The sequence below is a fragment of the Schistocerca piceifrons genome, chromosome 11, assembly GCF_021461385.2.
Source record: "Schistocerca piceifrons isolate TAMUIC-IGC-003096 chromosome 11, iqSchPice1.1, whole genome shotgun sequence".
Lineage (NCBI taxonomy): Eukaryota > Metazoa > Arthropoda > Insecta > Orthoptera > Acrididae > Schistocerca > Schistocerca piceifrons.
The window spans coordinates 25,526,185-25,541,680 of NC_060148.1; the positions used below are offsets into that span (position 1 = coordinate 25,526,185).

General features: G+C 47.5%; 1 protein-coding gene across 1 annotated transcript in view; it reads left to right on the forward strand.

The window, feature by feature from the left end:
- LOC124720151 (probable cationic amino acid transporter) overlaps positions 1-15,496 on the forward strand; it is a 444,710-nt gene that overhangs the window by 180,450 nt on the left and 248,764 nt on the right. The window lies entirely within an intron of this gene.

Below are 15,496 nucleotides of genomic sequence, written 5' to 3' on the forward strand. Positions count from 1 at the left end.
AGCTGGTTAATTGTCAATATCAATGAAACCCTGTAACAGCCATTTACCTAAGATGTTACTTTATTGCCTGCCGCTGTGGCCGAGCGGTTCTAGGCGCTTCAGTCTGGAACCGCGCTGCTTCTATGGTCGCAGGTTCGAATCCTGCCTCGGGCACAGATGTGTGTGATGTCCTTAGGTTGGTTAGGTTTAAGTAGTTCTAAGTTAGGGGCCTGATGACCTCAGATGTTAAGTCCGATAGTGCTTAGAGCCATTTGAACCATTTGTTACTTTATTTGATTTTGAAGGCTACCAGTTTCGGCATTCCACTATGCCATCTTCAGGCCCTATATACATCTCTCCAAATAAGCGATAATGTCGTATAGTGCCATAAGTCTTCGAATGAAGCACTAGTGAAACGATTGAACCCACGACATCCAAGGATTTCTGGCACTATATGACATTATCGCTTATTTGGAGAGATGCATATGGGTCCTGAAGCTCGCATCGTGGAATGCCGAAACTGGTAGCTTTCGAAATAAAATAAAATAACATCTCAGTTAGACAGTTGTAGGCCCAGCTTGCCTCAGAAGAGGATACAGCTGCTTTGTGTCATCCTACGCATCCGGGCCAAACAGAGTGCAAAGTCAATTTGACAACTGGAGTCGTACTACCAAACTGTGTGCATATATGGCTCGGTTCTTTAATCGCTGATATAACGTCACAAACCTCTGAAGCTGTAAAGTTTCACTTCGTTTCCTCCTCTCTTTTTGGATGCTTCGCGTTTTTTCTGAGGCAGCGTATACTGCATGTTGATCCATCGTTGCTCGCGGCACATTTTCCGCGTCGTTTGCCAGAGGGACAGAAAATCTGATGTCTCGCCGCACGGCGGTGACGTATGACCGTCTCGGGTCGTTGCCGAGATGGCACGACGCCCAAGACCCGGCGTGGGAAGATGCTGGCTCTGCAGAGCACGGCAACTGCAGCCGCTGCGGTCGTTAAAGCTACCAGGCCGGCTCAAACCTGCTAGTTAAGGGAGGCAGGGTGGACGGGGCCCGAGTCAATTACTATTGGTTTGCTTTGCGGCTCCACTCATCATCATTTAAGACTAATTATGCCTTTCAGCGTTCAGTCTGGAGCATAGTCCTCCTATAGATTCCTCCATGATCCCCTGTTGTTGTTGTTGTGGTCTTCAGTCCCGAGACTGGTTTGATGCAGCTCTCCATGCTACTCTATCCTGTGCAAGCTTCTTCATCTCCCAGTACCTACTGCAACCTACATCCTTCTGAATCTGCTTAATGTATTCATCTCTTGGTCTCCCTCTACGATTTTACACTCCACGCTGCCCTCCAGTACTAAATTGGTGATCCCTTGATGCCTCAGAATATGTCCTACCAACCGATCCCTTCTTCTAGTCAAGTTGTGCCACAAACTTCTCTTCTCCCCAATTCTATTCAATACCTCCTCATTAGTTATGTGATCTACCCATCTAATCTTCAGCATTCTTCTGTAGCACCACATTTCGAAAGCATCCATTCTCTTCTTGTCTAAACTATTTATCGTCCATGTTTCACTTCCATACATGGCTACACTCCATATAAATACTTTCAGAAACGACTTCCTGACACTTAAATCTATACTCGATGTTAACAAATTTCTCTTCTTCAGAAACGCTTTCCTTGCCATTGACAGTCTACATTTTATATACTCTCTACTTCGACCATCATCAGTTATTTTGCTCCCCAAGTAGCAAAACTCCTTTACTACTTTAAGTGTCTCATTTCCTAATCTAATTCCCTCACGTCATTTATACGTATATAGTGTGAAAAGCAATGGTCCCATAACACTCCCCTGTGGCTCGCCAGAGGTTACTTTAACGTCTGTATACGTCTCTCCATTGATAACAACATGCTGAGTTCTGTTTGCTAAATACTCTTCAATCCAGCCACACAGCTGGTCTGATATTCCGTAGGCCCTTACTTTGTTTGTGGCTCTGCGCGGACCTCGCTGCTCCTGCGTCCCCAACCGAACTCCCCACTCACACCACACGGAAAAAGAACGAGGTCGCCCCAAAGATAACGCAGCCGAACTACATATCGATAAGGGCCGCTGCTGCCACTAGCGGACAGGCAACGGTTACGAAAGCAAGTGGCGCCAGTGAACACGAGAAGAAGACAAACAACGCAACCAAGCCGACTAAACGATAGCGTCTGGCAGAAATCTACACACGGCACCAACACGAGCCGCAGCTCGGCTAACCGCCGCGGATCAGCTACTCCCAGCTTCATGTGCGTGGTAAGTTGCTTTGCTGTTTATACTGAGGTGACAGAAGTCATGGGATAGCTCCTCATATCGTGCCGGAACTCCTTTTGCGCGGTATACTGCAGCCACTCGACGTGGCGTGGAACGAACAAGTTGTTGCAAGTTCTCTGCGCAAATACTGAGCCACGCTGATTCTAAAGGCTCCTGTAATTGTGACGTTTCCATTATGCCCCGTAATTATTCGATCAGAATTATGCCAGGGGATGTGGATGGCCAAATCCTAATGGTCCCAAGTTAGAGTCTCGATCTGGAAGACAGTTTTCATCTGTCGGGAAGTTTCATGTCAACGCATACTCCGCTGCAGAGTGAAAATCTCATTCTGGAAATCCATTGTTGTTTGGGAACATTAAGTCCACGAATGGTAGCAAATGGTCTGCGAGTAGCAGAATATAACCCAGTCCATTCTATCCAAACACAGTCCACATCGTTATGGAACCACGACCAGCTTGCACAGTGGCTTGCTGACCATGACAACTTGGTGCCATCGTTCCGTGCGGTCTACGCCGCACTCGAACGATACCATCAGCTCTTACCAACTGAAATCTAGACTCGTCTGACCAGGTGACAGTTTTCCAGTCGCCTAGGATCCAAATGATACGGTCACGACTCCAGGAGAGGCGCTGCAGGCCATGTCGTGCTGTTAGCAAAGGCACTCGCATCGGTCGTCTGCTGCCATAGCCAATCAACGCCACATTTCGCCGCGCTGTTCTAACGGATACGTTCCTCATACGTCCCACACTCATTTCTGCAATTATTTAACGCAGTTGCTTGTCTGTGAGCACTGACAGATGTGCGCAAACTCCGCGGCTCTCGGCCGTTGGCTGAACGTCATCAGCCACTGTGTTGTCCGTGCGAGAGGTAATGCCTGAAATTGAGACTGTGAGTCTCGTGATTTCTCTAACGATTTCCGAAAAGGACTGTGCCATGTCTATCTCCAACTACCATTCCGCATTCATAGTCTCTTAGTGCCCGTCGTCCCTGCCGTTATCAGTCCGGGAACCTTGTCACATGAAGTATCTGAGTACAAATGGCAGCTGCGCCAATGGTTCAAATGGCTCTGAGCACTATGGGACTCAACATCTGAGGTCATCAGTGCCCTAGAACTTAGAATTACTTAAACCTAACTAACCTAAGGACATCACACACATCCATGCCCGAGGCAGGATTCGGACCTGCGACCGTAGCAGCAGTGCGGTTCCAGACTGAAGCTCCTAGAACCGCTCAGCCACAGCGGCCGGCAGTCTGATTCCCGAGTCCATTTGTTTTTTTAAACAAAATTCGAACTCTTGTGAGGAGTATACATACTTCACAAGTGTTTGTACGCCGAAGAGCGAAAGAAACTGCTACACCTCCCTAATATCATGTAGAGCCCTCGGGAGCACGCAGAAGTGACGCAACATGACGTGGCATGGTGTCAACTAATGTCCGAAGTAGTGCTGGAAGGAACTGATAGCACGAATCCTGCAGGGCTGTCCATAAATCCGTGAGAGTAAGAAGGGGAGGAGATCTCTTCTGAACAGCATGTTGCAAGGCATCCTACATATACTATATGGAGGCTTAATTAAATATAATGCAAATATTTGTAATTTTAGTCGCTGTTTCTCCTGTTACGAAGCCTCGTAACCGGTTGGCCCTGACTAGTATTAGTACGCAATCTGACTGCATAGAATAACAACAAGGAATGAAAGGAAACTTCCGTTAACACAATTAATTAATTAAGTCCCCAGCAACTACAAAAGCTACGAAACAAAAACTACGAAACAACAAAGCACAAGTGTAACTATTCTGTGTGTGGAAGTGTGATTCAACGTACACATCTGGCACGGTTCTTCCTCAATAAGACAAGATATTTTAAACACCATTTATACTGAAGTAATTTAAGAAAAACCAGAAATACAATAATTGCATATAGAAACCAGAATTACAGTCTAATACAGAACACGAGCCAGATGCTTTGTTGACTGAACCTGTGACCAAGAGGCATTATTGTTTAAGACATTTGAAATAAAAAATTTTCTTTACCTTCATATATATTGACGAAAAGTACACTCTGATCATTACAACATCCCCAATCCAACAACATCTGGTGTCTAGCCCATCAAAACAACTGCACACAACATGGCCTCAACTAGTACAGCAATCGGCATCCCACAGCAACTTCTGAACAAGCACAAACTACGGCAACTTCTCAACTACGACTGCCAGTGGAGGCGGCGGAAAAATACTCTTTGGCGCAATCTCTGGCTCTGTGACTCAGTGTAGCCACCTTTCAATACTCAATAATGTTCATGTCTGGGCAATTTAGTGACCAGCAGAAGTGCTTAAACTCAGACGAGTGTTCCTGGATGCCCTCTGTAGCAATTCTGGACGTGTGGAATGTCGCATTGCCCCGCTGGAATCAACCAAGTCCGTCGGAATGCACAATGGACATGAATGGATGCAGGTGATCAGACAGGATGCTTACGTCCGTGTCACCTGTCAGAGTCGTACCTGGACGTATCAGGGGTCACATATCAGTCCAACTGCACACGCCCCACACCTTTACACAGCCTCCACCAGCCTGAACAGTACCCTGCTTACATGCAGGATCCATGGATTCATGAGGTTGTCTCCATACCTGTACGCGTCCATCCGCTCGACTCAACTTGAAACGAGACTCGTTCGACCAGTCTCCAGTCATCAAAACTCCAATGCCGGCGGTGACGGGCCCATGCTAGGCTTAAAGTTTTGTGTCGTGAAATCATCAACAATACACGAGTGGTCCTTCGGCTCCGAATGCCGATATCGTTGATGTTTCGTCGAATGGTCCACACGCTGACACTTGTTGATGGCCCAGCACTGAAATCTGCAGCAGTTTGCCGAAGGGTTGTTCTGCCACGTTGAACTATTGTCTTCAGTCGTAGTCGGTCCCGTCCTTGCAGGATCTTTTTCAGGCCGCAGCGATGTCGGAGATTTGATGTTTTGCCGGATTCCTGGTATTCACTGTGCACTCGTGAAATAGTCGTACGGGAGAATCCCCACTTCATCGCTACCTTGGAGATGCTGTGTCGCATCGCTCGTGCGCCGACTGTAACACCACGTTAAGACTCATTTAAAGCTTGATAAGCTGCCATTGTAGCAGCAGTAACCGATCTAACTACTGCGCCAGACACTTGTTGTCTTATGCAGGCGTTACCGACTGCAGCGCCGTGTTCTGCCTTTATATAGATCCCTGTATTTGAATACGCGTGCATATAGCAGCTTTTTGGCGCTTCAGAGTAATATTGTCTGTGCGTTTATGAAGCAGGGTAAGTTGTCATAGACATATATTTCCCTATAATCAGCTGCAGTACCAGTGCTGGAGTAACGCAAATCTGTTACTAAACGGACAAAAACGGGCACCTGGAAACTCGTTGCCAAATGCAGATTGCTTATCTAACGGCTTCCACGTGCAAGAGAAAATTGATTTTAATATATTTTGTAGTATTATCGATCAACTTGAAAATGGAATGGTTTAACACAAGAAGCCAAATAATGACAGGTAGTAACTGTGCATATCTGTTGAGGCAGTGTAATTCGCAGCACCCACATTGCCCAGACTATATTCATTCAGTATTTGAGATTGAAAGTACTTAGCAACTTCCGAGAAACCATCAACGTAATTTCTAACGTTTTCAATAATTTCTCTCGCAAACATCCCGTCCAAAATAATGAAAGGAAAAAAGTTTATCGCTTACTACATTTTCGCCATGCTTTCATAAAACTACATCTGGAGTGACGTTTTTAATTATAACGTCTTTACTACTGACTCAATTCGTAACACATTCTCCAAACGCCATCCAAATACACCACTGAGTGTGCCTGTAGAATTATATCACTGTATCACACGTAGATCAGGGGATATGGTGTCATAAACATTTTAATGGGTGAAACACTAGCTTTTCTTAAAAAGTCAAGTAGTGAACAGACTTGTAATCAGACGTTTTGAAGTTCGTTTATACATGGGAGTTTCCGGAACTGGAAGAGAGGGGGGGGGGGGGTTACTGGCTGTTGCATATAACGAAATGACAACTAGAGAGAAATTGTAATGATTATCATTGTCGTTTTGCAGTCAGATTGTTTAGGTTGCTGAGAAGGACATCTGTGATTAACTATATGGATCCATTTTTAACTGCTCATTGGAATCGTCGTTCGTTTATAGAGAAGGATATTGAATCGTTTCTTTTCCGCTAATGCAGGGAAGACTAAGAATTCTGCAGGCATGCCGGACTCTTGCACGCGTATAGATTTCTGCAGTCCGAGTGCACATTTTCCCTACTGTCCTGCCACGTTTCTGAGCAGGAAGATGGCAAAGAGGAGGGAACTGGAACACTCTACAGTTTCCAATATTACTGGATTATTTTTGGCATTAACATTTATATCTGCAAGTAACTGCCAGACGCAGACAGTTTCGCAGATTTTCGGCACTCAGGTTGCCACATAACTGTGACTTAGGTTAATTATCGGAAAAAGTTCTTCATGCACGCATGTTGATCAAAACCTTACATCAGAACCTGCAGCCTCATTAGAGAGAAATGGAATCTCTTTCTTAGGGAAAAAATGTAGGCTTTCTGGACAATTTTAATACGAGGGGCGCCTACAAAGTAAGTTCCGTTTCTATTTGTATCCGCGGTTACGCTACGATCGCAGTTCCGAGCACGCGCGGCAGTTACTCTGATTCAAGTAGAAGACACGTACGCCATTTTCAGATCGCTGCTGCCGACGTGTGCTTTGTAATGCTTCTTTATAATGCCAGCCGCAATTTAAAATGCCGCCGCGTGTGAAACCAGATCTGTGCTCCTCGGCTTGCAGACGACATTCGATGCAGTTCCGGCCTGCAGCCTAATGAACAAAATACGAGCGTACGGAAGATCAGACCAGCTGTGCGGCTGGATTGAAGGGTTTTCTAGCAAATAGAACACAGCATGAAACTTCCTGGCAGATTAAAACTGTGTGCCCGACCGAGACTCGAACTCGGGACCTTTGCCTTTCGCGGGCAAGTGCTCTACCGACTGAGCTACCGAAGCACGACTCACGTCCTATACTCACAGCTGTACTTCTGCCAGTATCTCGTCTCCTACCTTCCAAACTTTACAGAAGCTCTCCTGCGGACCTTGCAGAACTAGCATTGCTGAAAAAAAGAATTTTGCGGAGACATGGCTTAGCCACACCCTGGGGGATGTTTTCCAGAATGAAATTTTCACTCTGCAGCGGAGTGTGCGCTGATATGAAACTTCCTGGCAGATTAAAACTGTGTGCCCGACCGAGACTCGAACTCGGGACCTTTGTCTTTCGCGGGCAAGTGCTCTACCACCTCAATATCCTCTCTTTCAGGAGTGCTACTTCTGCAAGGTTCGCAGGAGAGCTTCTGTAAAGTTTGGAAGGTAGGAGACGAGATACTGGCAGAAGTAAGGCTGTGAGTACCGGGCGTGAGTCGTGCTTGGGTAGCTCATTCCGCCGCCGGCGGCCGTGTTGTGCGGACGTGCGGAGCGGCTGTTGCGGTGTTTACATCGTCGCTGCGAGCGGCCGGCGCTGTGTGGTGAGTGCGCGCTTTCTGCGTTAGTCGTAGTCCACGATCACATTCTAGAATGACATAATGGAACAGACAACGCGACGCGATACTTTGAAGTTGATTTTCGATACGAACTACGCCCGACCGAAATCTTACGAAGTTGAGGCATTTATCGAAGAAACTTTTCAGATCAAAGTGGATGAATTGATTGGAATTCACCTGTCGATTGTCAGTCTGACTGTGTTCCTTAAGTTATCCAGTTCTGACAAGTGCGACCAAATTGTAGAAACATGTGGTGGGGTGGCAAAATTCAAATATTCAGACAGACGCATAGGGCAGGTCACGGTTTCGCGTGCCGGAATGGGAATAAGAACAATTCCAATCTTTGAGCTCCCCTTTGAAATAACGCCCGAGGAGATCAACAAGAAACTGAGAGACTATGGCGCCATTATCAGCAATGTCGCCGAAAAATGGTCCAGCTTGCACGAGTATCCAGTATTAAATGCAGTCAGGCAAGTTAAGATTGACATGCTGAAACATATCCCTTCGTATCTCTGGATTGGTGGATATCGAGCGATCATCATTTACGGTGGCCAGCCGAGAACCTGCTCGGGTTGTGGTTCGACCCAACACGTCCGCGCGCAGTGTGTTCGACGGCGTGTGACGCAACTGCCGACTGGGGAGCGAGAGCCGCCTAGTCAGATGGCCACGCTGCCCGTGACGTACGCCGCCGCAATTCGCAGTGACGTCGCCCCAGACATGTGTTTCGACAGGGCGGTCGTTGCTTCTGCCGACGTTGCCGATGGTACCGTAACCATGGATACTAGCAGCACACAAGCTACAGGTCCAGCACACTCACAAGACGAGGAAACTGACAGGTGTGCAGAACAAGCCCAGGCAAAGACGGCAGCAGAAGGCATGTGCAAAACCACTCGAAGAAGTCGGGCACACAGTTGCAACATCGGAGGATAACGGCCAGCAGCCTACAACTGTTTCATCAAAAAAACGGAAGAAACGTCGAATAGCACGTCAGGGAGCAGCAGAAATCGCGCCAATCTTGCGTGAAAAGGCGAGACAGATAGGCCAAGAATTGGCGGAGACGACACAAGCAACTCCTCCGGAAGATCGAACAACAAAAACGAAGACCCGAAACGAGGACACTGAACCCGATCGTGGAATCCACATTCCAGGCGGTACAGCTAGTCCGAAGGACCCTCCACCAGTACCAAAAACGGATACGCGGGAAGTGGCGTGCACGCGAGATTGGGCGGATGACATGGAGGAGCCAAACCATGATGTAGAGATGGATGACATACCACAACGTTCAGGACGGACGGCACCCTACCGTCGACAAGATGTGTCCACCCGGCTACAAACCACCATCAAAGACGCTCGTGCAGAAGATGATGATGCCGACTTCTTCTAAGTGTAGCAAACATCCACTTCACCTGGCAAACAGTATCTCACCTGACACGGTATAGTCGACATGTCGTCCTTGCAGGCGTACAGAATCGCGACCTTGAATATACACTCCTGGAAATTGAAATAAGAACACCGTGAATTCATTGTCCCAGGAAGGGGAAACTTTATTGACACATTCCTGGGGTCAGATACATCACATGATCACACTGACAAAACCACAGGCACATAGACAGGCAACAGAGCATGCACAATGTCGGCACTAGTACAGTGTATATCCACCTTTCGCAGCAATGCAGGCTGCTATTCTCCCATGGAGACGATCGTAGAGATGCTGGATGTAGTCCTGTGGAACGGCTTGCCATGCCATTTCCACCTGGCGCCTCAGTTGGACCAGCGTTCGTGCTGGACGTGCAGACCGCGTGAGACGACGCTTCATCCAGTCCCAAACATGCTCAATGGGGGACAGATCCGGAGATCTTGCTGGCCAGGGTAGTTGACTTACACCTTCTAGAGCACGTTGGGTGGCACGGGATACATGCGGACGTGCATTGTCCTGTTGGAACAGCAAGTTCCCTTGCCGGTCTAGGAATGGTAGAACGATGGGTTCGATGACGGTTTGGATGTACCGTGCACTATTCAGTGTCCCCTCGACGATCACCAGTGGTGTACGGCCAGTGTAGGAGATCGCTCCCCACACCATGATGCCGGGTGTTGGCCCTGTGTGCCTCGGTCGTATGCAGTCCTGATTGTGGCGCTCACCTGCACGGCGCCAAACACGCATACGACCATCATTGGCACCAAGGCAGAAGCGACTCTCATCGCTGAAGACGACACGTCTCCATTCGTCCCTCCATTCACGCCTGTCGCGACACCACTGGAGGCGGGCTGCACGATGTTGGGGCGTGAGCGGAAGACGGCCTAACGGTGTGCGGGACCGTAGCCCAGCTTCATGGAGACGGTTGCGAATGGTCCTCGCCGATACCCCAGGAGCAACAGTGTCCCTAATTTGCTGGGAAGTGGCGGTGCGGTCCCCTACGGCACTGCGTAGGATCCTACGGTCTTGGCGTGCATCCGTGCGTCGCTGCGGTCCGGTCCCAGGTCGACGGGCACGTGCACCTTCCGCCGACCACTGGCGACAACATCGATGTACTGTGGACACCTCACGCCCCACGTGTTGAGCAATTCGGCGGTACGTCCACCCGGCCTCCCGCATGCCCACTATACGCCCTCGCTCAAAGTCCGTCAACTGCACATACGGTTCACGTCCACGCTGTCGCGGCATGCTACCAGTGTTAAAGACTGCGATGGAGCTCCGTATGCCACGGCAAACTGGCTGACACTGACGGCGGCGGTGCACAAATGCTGCGCAGCTAGCGCCATTCGACGGCCAACACCGCGGTTCCTGGTGTGTCCGCTGTGCCGTGCGTGTGATCATTGCTTGTACACCCCTCTCGCAGTGTCAGGAGCAAGTATGGTGGGTCTGACACACCGGTGTCAATGTGTTCTTTTTTCCATTTCCAGGAGTGTAAATAAAATTAGCAGCACCCTCAATCTGAGAAATCTCCAAGATTTTCTGTACGCCGCTGATGTTGACATCTTAATGCTGCAAGAAGTAACGGCTATCCGTTTGGACGACATCAGTGGCTACAACGCCGTCATCAATCCTGCCAATGACAATAGCCTCGGCACAGCGATTGTGACTAAACAGGGGATCCTACTTACAGACGTGACGAAACTGCCGAACAGTAGAGGTCTCGCTGTCACGATAAACAACACCAGGTTTATCAACATAGATGCCCCGTCAGGAACCGGAAACAAGCGCCGCAGGGCCGAATTTTTCAAGGAGGACATCGCCCCCCCTTTTCGCGGTGCGATTTGAACAAATAATATTTGCGGGTGACTTTAATTGCGTGCTGAGTCCCAAAGATCAGACGCCAAATTTTAACAAATCTCTGGAGCTGGAGAACATCGTCAGAGAATTCCATCTGTTAGATACTTGGGAACTAAAACATGATGATCAGCTAGGTTTCACCTATATCACCAGCCATTCTGCCAGACGTATCGACAGGATTTACGCAACGTCCAATTTAAGGAGACACGTTTTACGAGGTGTGGCTAGAAAAAAACCGGACTGGTACTGGTGAAACAATAAAACGAATGCAATAAGGCTGAAAGTCGCGTGGCCTGTCACGTGACTCTCGCTCCGCCTACTGCTCGAGTTTCATATCACTCCTGCACTCAGTCTGCCCGTGGCGTCTGTTTTAAGTAGTTGACGTTTTGTCTGTGCGTCGGAAAACGTTGAGTGTACAGAAAGAACAGCGTGTTAACATCAAATTTTGTTTCAAACTAGGAAAATCTGCAAGTGAAGCGTTTGTAATGTTACAACAAGTGTACGGCGATGGTTGTTTATCGCGAACACAAGTGTCTGAGTGGTTTAAACGATTTAAAGATGGCCGCGAAGACACCAGTGATGACACTCGCACTGGCAGACCATTGTCAGCAAAAACTGATGCAAACATTGAAAAAATCGGTAAACTTGTTCGACAAGATCGCCGTTTAACAATCAGAGCAGTGTCTGAGTTAACAGGAGTTGACTTGTTGCCAGTGCGAGTGTCATCACTGGTGTCTTCGCGGCCATCTTTAAATCGTTTAAACCACTCAGACACTTGTGTTCGCGATAAACAATCATCGCCGTACACTTGTTGTAACATTACAAACGTTTCACTTGCAGATTTTCCTAGTTTGAAACAAAATTTGATGTTAACACGCTGTTCTTTCTGTACACTCAACATTTTCCGGCACACAGACAAAACGTCAACTACTTAAAACAGACGCCACGGGCAGACTGAGTGCAGGAGGCAGATGAAACTCGAGCAGTAGGCGGAGCGAGAGTCACGTGACAGGCCACGCGACTTTCAGCCTTATTGCATTCGTTTTATTGTTTCACCAGTACCAGTCCGGTTTTTTTCTAGCCACACCTCGTACAGTCCGAGCTATGGCCCACTACTTTCTCTGATCATATCGCGTACATATGTACGATAAATTTAGAGAAACAAGGTACTTACAGGGCGAGAGGTCAGTGGAAGCTAAACGTCGCTCATCTTTCGGATCCTGGATGTCACGCCGCCTTCCACACCACTTGGGCAGAATGTGAAAGGAAGTTCCACTTGTACGGTACGGCGCTGAATTGGTGGCTAAACCGCGCGAAGCCCGCAATAATAATCACAATGCAAAGTTACTCCCGTTAAAAAGTCGCCTGGCGGAGGCGGACATTAGACTTTTACTTCAGCTGTCTGAGAGACTTGTGCGTTCGCGATGCTACAATCATAACAAACTACGGGCAAATCAACAGAATAAAAGCAAAATTGCTCACCCTGCAGAGACACCATCTCGAAGGCTGTAAAATACGAACGCGTTTGCAGAACGGTACACGAGAAGAAACAACATCGATGTACCACATCCTCCAAGAGAACAAAAGACAAAAACGGAAAATTCTGACGGAACTCAAAACTTCAGACGGGAGACTCTTGACAGATCAAGCTGCGATACGAGACGAGATCCATCGGCACTTTAGTGAGTTGCTGGCCAACACACAGACAGATGTAACAGCGCAGCAAGCTCTCACTGCTAGGACGACAGAGCGACTCACTCCAGAAGAAGCTGATGTGCTCGCAGCAAGAATAACGGACGAAGACGTCGAAGATGCCATCTCGAGGAGTCCAAAGAATAAATCACCTGGACCAGATGGGCTACCCGCTGAATGTTATCAAACTTTTCGCGAACAGATAATTGCTAAATTGACACTCGTCAGCAATGAAATGCTAAATGCCGACACTGACCTTCCGAAGGAATTCTGTGAAGGTACAGTGGTCTTAGTCCCCAAAACACCAAGAGGCAAAACCGTGGAGAATCTTCGACCCATAACACTTCTCAATAGTGATTACAAAATCTTCGCCCGTATCATGATGCAAAGGTTTAATTCAGTTATTCGTACAGTAACAGGAGCTTACCAGACAAGTGTGGGAAAGGATAGAACGATATTTCAGACCTTATGCGACTACAGAGACATTATAGCGATATCGGAAGCCTGCAACATTCGCTGTGCCCTGATGTCGCTTGACTTTGAAAAAGCTTTTGATAAAGTTAATCATTCGTACCTGCTCCGGTGTATGACATCCATGCACTTCCCACAGAAAATTATAGCCTCCGTGAAAAACATACTGACGAATAGCACGTCAAGAATCAGTGTCGACGGACAACTCAGTCACCCGATCAATACACACAGTTCGGTAAGACAAGGTTGCCCCATGTCCATGACGCTTTTCGCGATTGCGCTTGAACCTCTCTTAGTATCCCTGACTCGGCAACTCCGTGGACTACATATACACGGACAGAAGATCATATGTCAAGCCTACGCGGACGATGTAGGGGTACTTGTGACTGACGAAAGCGAGGTGGCAACGGTACTTGAAGTTGTGGCGACCTACGAACTGGCGTCAGGAGCTAAACTCAACCGCAATAAATCTGGTATTATGAATCTTGGTAGGGGCATAGAGATCAGAGCCGCTGGACGTATCAACATTGTGGAAAAACTAAAATGCCTTGGAATAGAATATATGAATAATATCCGCCACAGCCGCTCTCAATTACAGAAAATTACTTGCCACATTACGAGCAAGCATAAAACAACACAGCTTGCGTAATTTAAATGCAATACAAAAAGTGCAACTAACCAATACCTATATAACCTCCAAAGTAAACAATGTTGCTCAAGTGCTTCCTCTGCCACGAACCATAGCACACCAAATGCAAGCAGCGCTTGGTTATTTTGTCAGCAGAGGTCAGATATTTAAGGTTTTCTATGATACCTTGACGCTATCGACACGCAATGGAGGGCTACATCTAACAGACATCTACCTTAAAGCGCAAGCGCTATACGTTAGCAAAACTTATGAACGGTGGCAACGATCACCGCGGACCTTAGCGGCTCATCTCTTACGTGAAATCACCCCAGTCAGCAGAGATCCACCAATCGATGTGCATCACATCTCCCACGAGCTGTACCACTATAAACATTTTCTTGTGGAATACAGCTATGTACGCCATAGAATACCGGAGAAGGACATATATCAGGTTAAGGAGGTTTACAACACCTTGCTCGAAGGAAAATTGCGCAATCGAATAGAAAACAAGTTCCGACATTATAACTGGAAAAACATATGGGAAAACATATCTGACCCCCATCTACCATCCAATGTGCGATCGACGTGGTACCTCGCAGTCAATAGAAAGATCCCAACCAACTCTAAACTGCACGCGATACGCCTGGCACACACACCAAACTGTCCCAGCTGCAATGTCGTCGACACTGAGAACATCGTTTCGTCTGTGACGATGTGAAAGACGTGTGGAATCTCTTCAGGCAAAAATTAGCACATGTGCTCCGCACGTGACCTAACATCATTACACCGACGCACGTCCTTCTGCCAGGTGACGTGCCATATCCTAACACTAAAAGAAGGTCAGCCAACTGGCTCAAAGGACTGAAAGTCCATTACATCTCAACGGCTATGACGAAGAGTGCAGCAGACTATTGGATGTACCTGATGACAGAACATCAAAAGCTCGAACGACAAAAGAAATACAAAGAAAATTACGCAAATTTCTTGAACCGAACTTTGTCCTACCGACAGAGCTGAAGAACGATTAAACGATATTTTGTACAATCTCAGGGTTACTTTTTTTTTTAAGTTTCTCATTCCTTTTTCGCCAACAAGGTGGCTATATCGTTTACCCTTTGCCCTCGTGTAGCAGCACTAATAGGTTGCTGACGCAAACCTGAGACGCCAGCAGGCTGAAGTACGCCTGGCTCTCATATAAAAATCGCTCCCGCACAATGATGGAAGAATGTAGCGGACCTATTTTCTTTCCACAACCCCAATAGAAGGGATTTTGTTTACTTGTACACATTTACTTCGTTGGTCAACTATCTCTTATGGAACAAACATAGCACAGAAGCTAGCCGAAGAAGGCACAAATGGCGAGCGGAAGGACGGGCTGTAGGGGAGGAAGGAGGCCCGAAAAAAAAAAAAAAAAAAAAAAGAAGTAGCTCAGTAGGTAGAGCACTTGCCCGCGAAAGGCAAAGGTCCCGAGTTCGAGTCTCGGTCGGGCACACAGTTTTAATCTGCCAGGAAGTTTCATATCAGCGCACACTCCGCTGCAGAGTGAAAATTTTATTCTGGAACA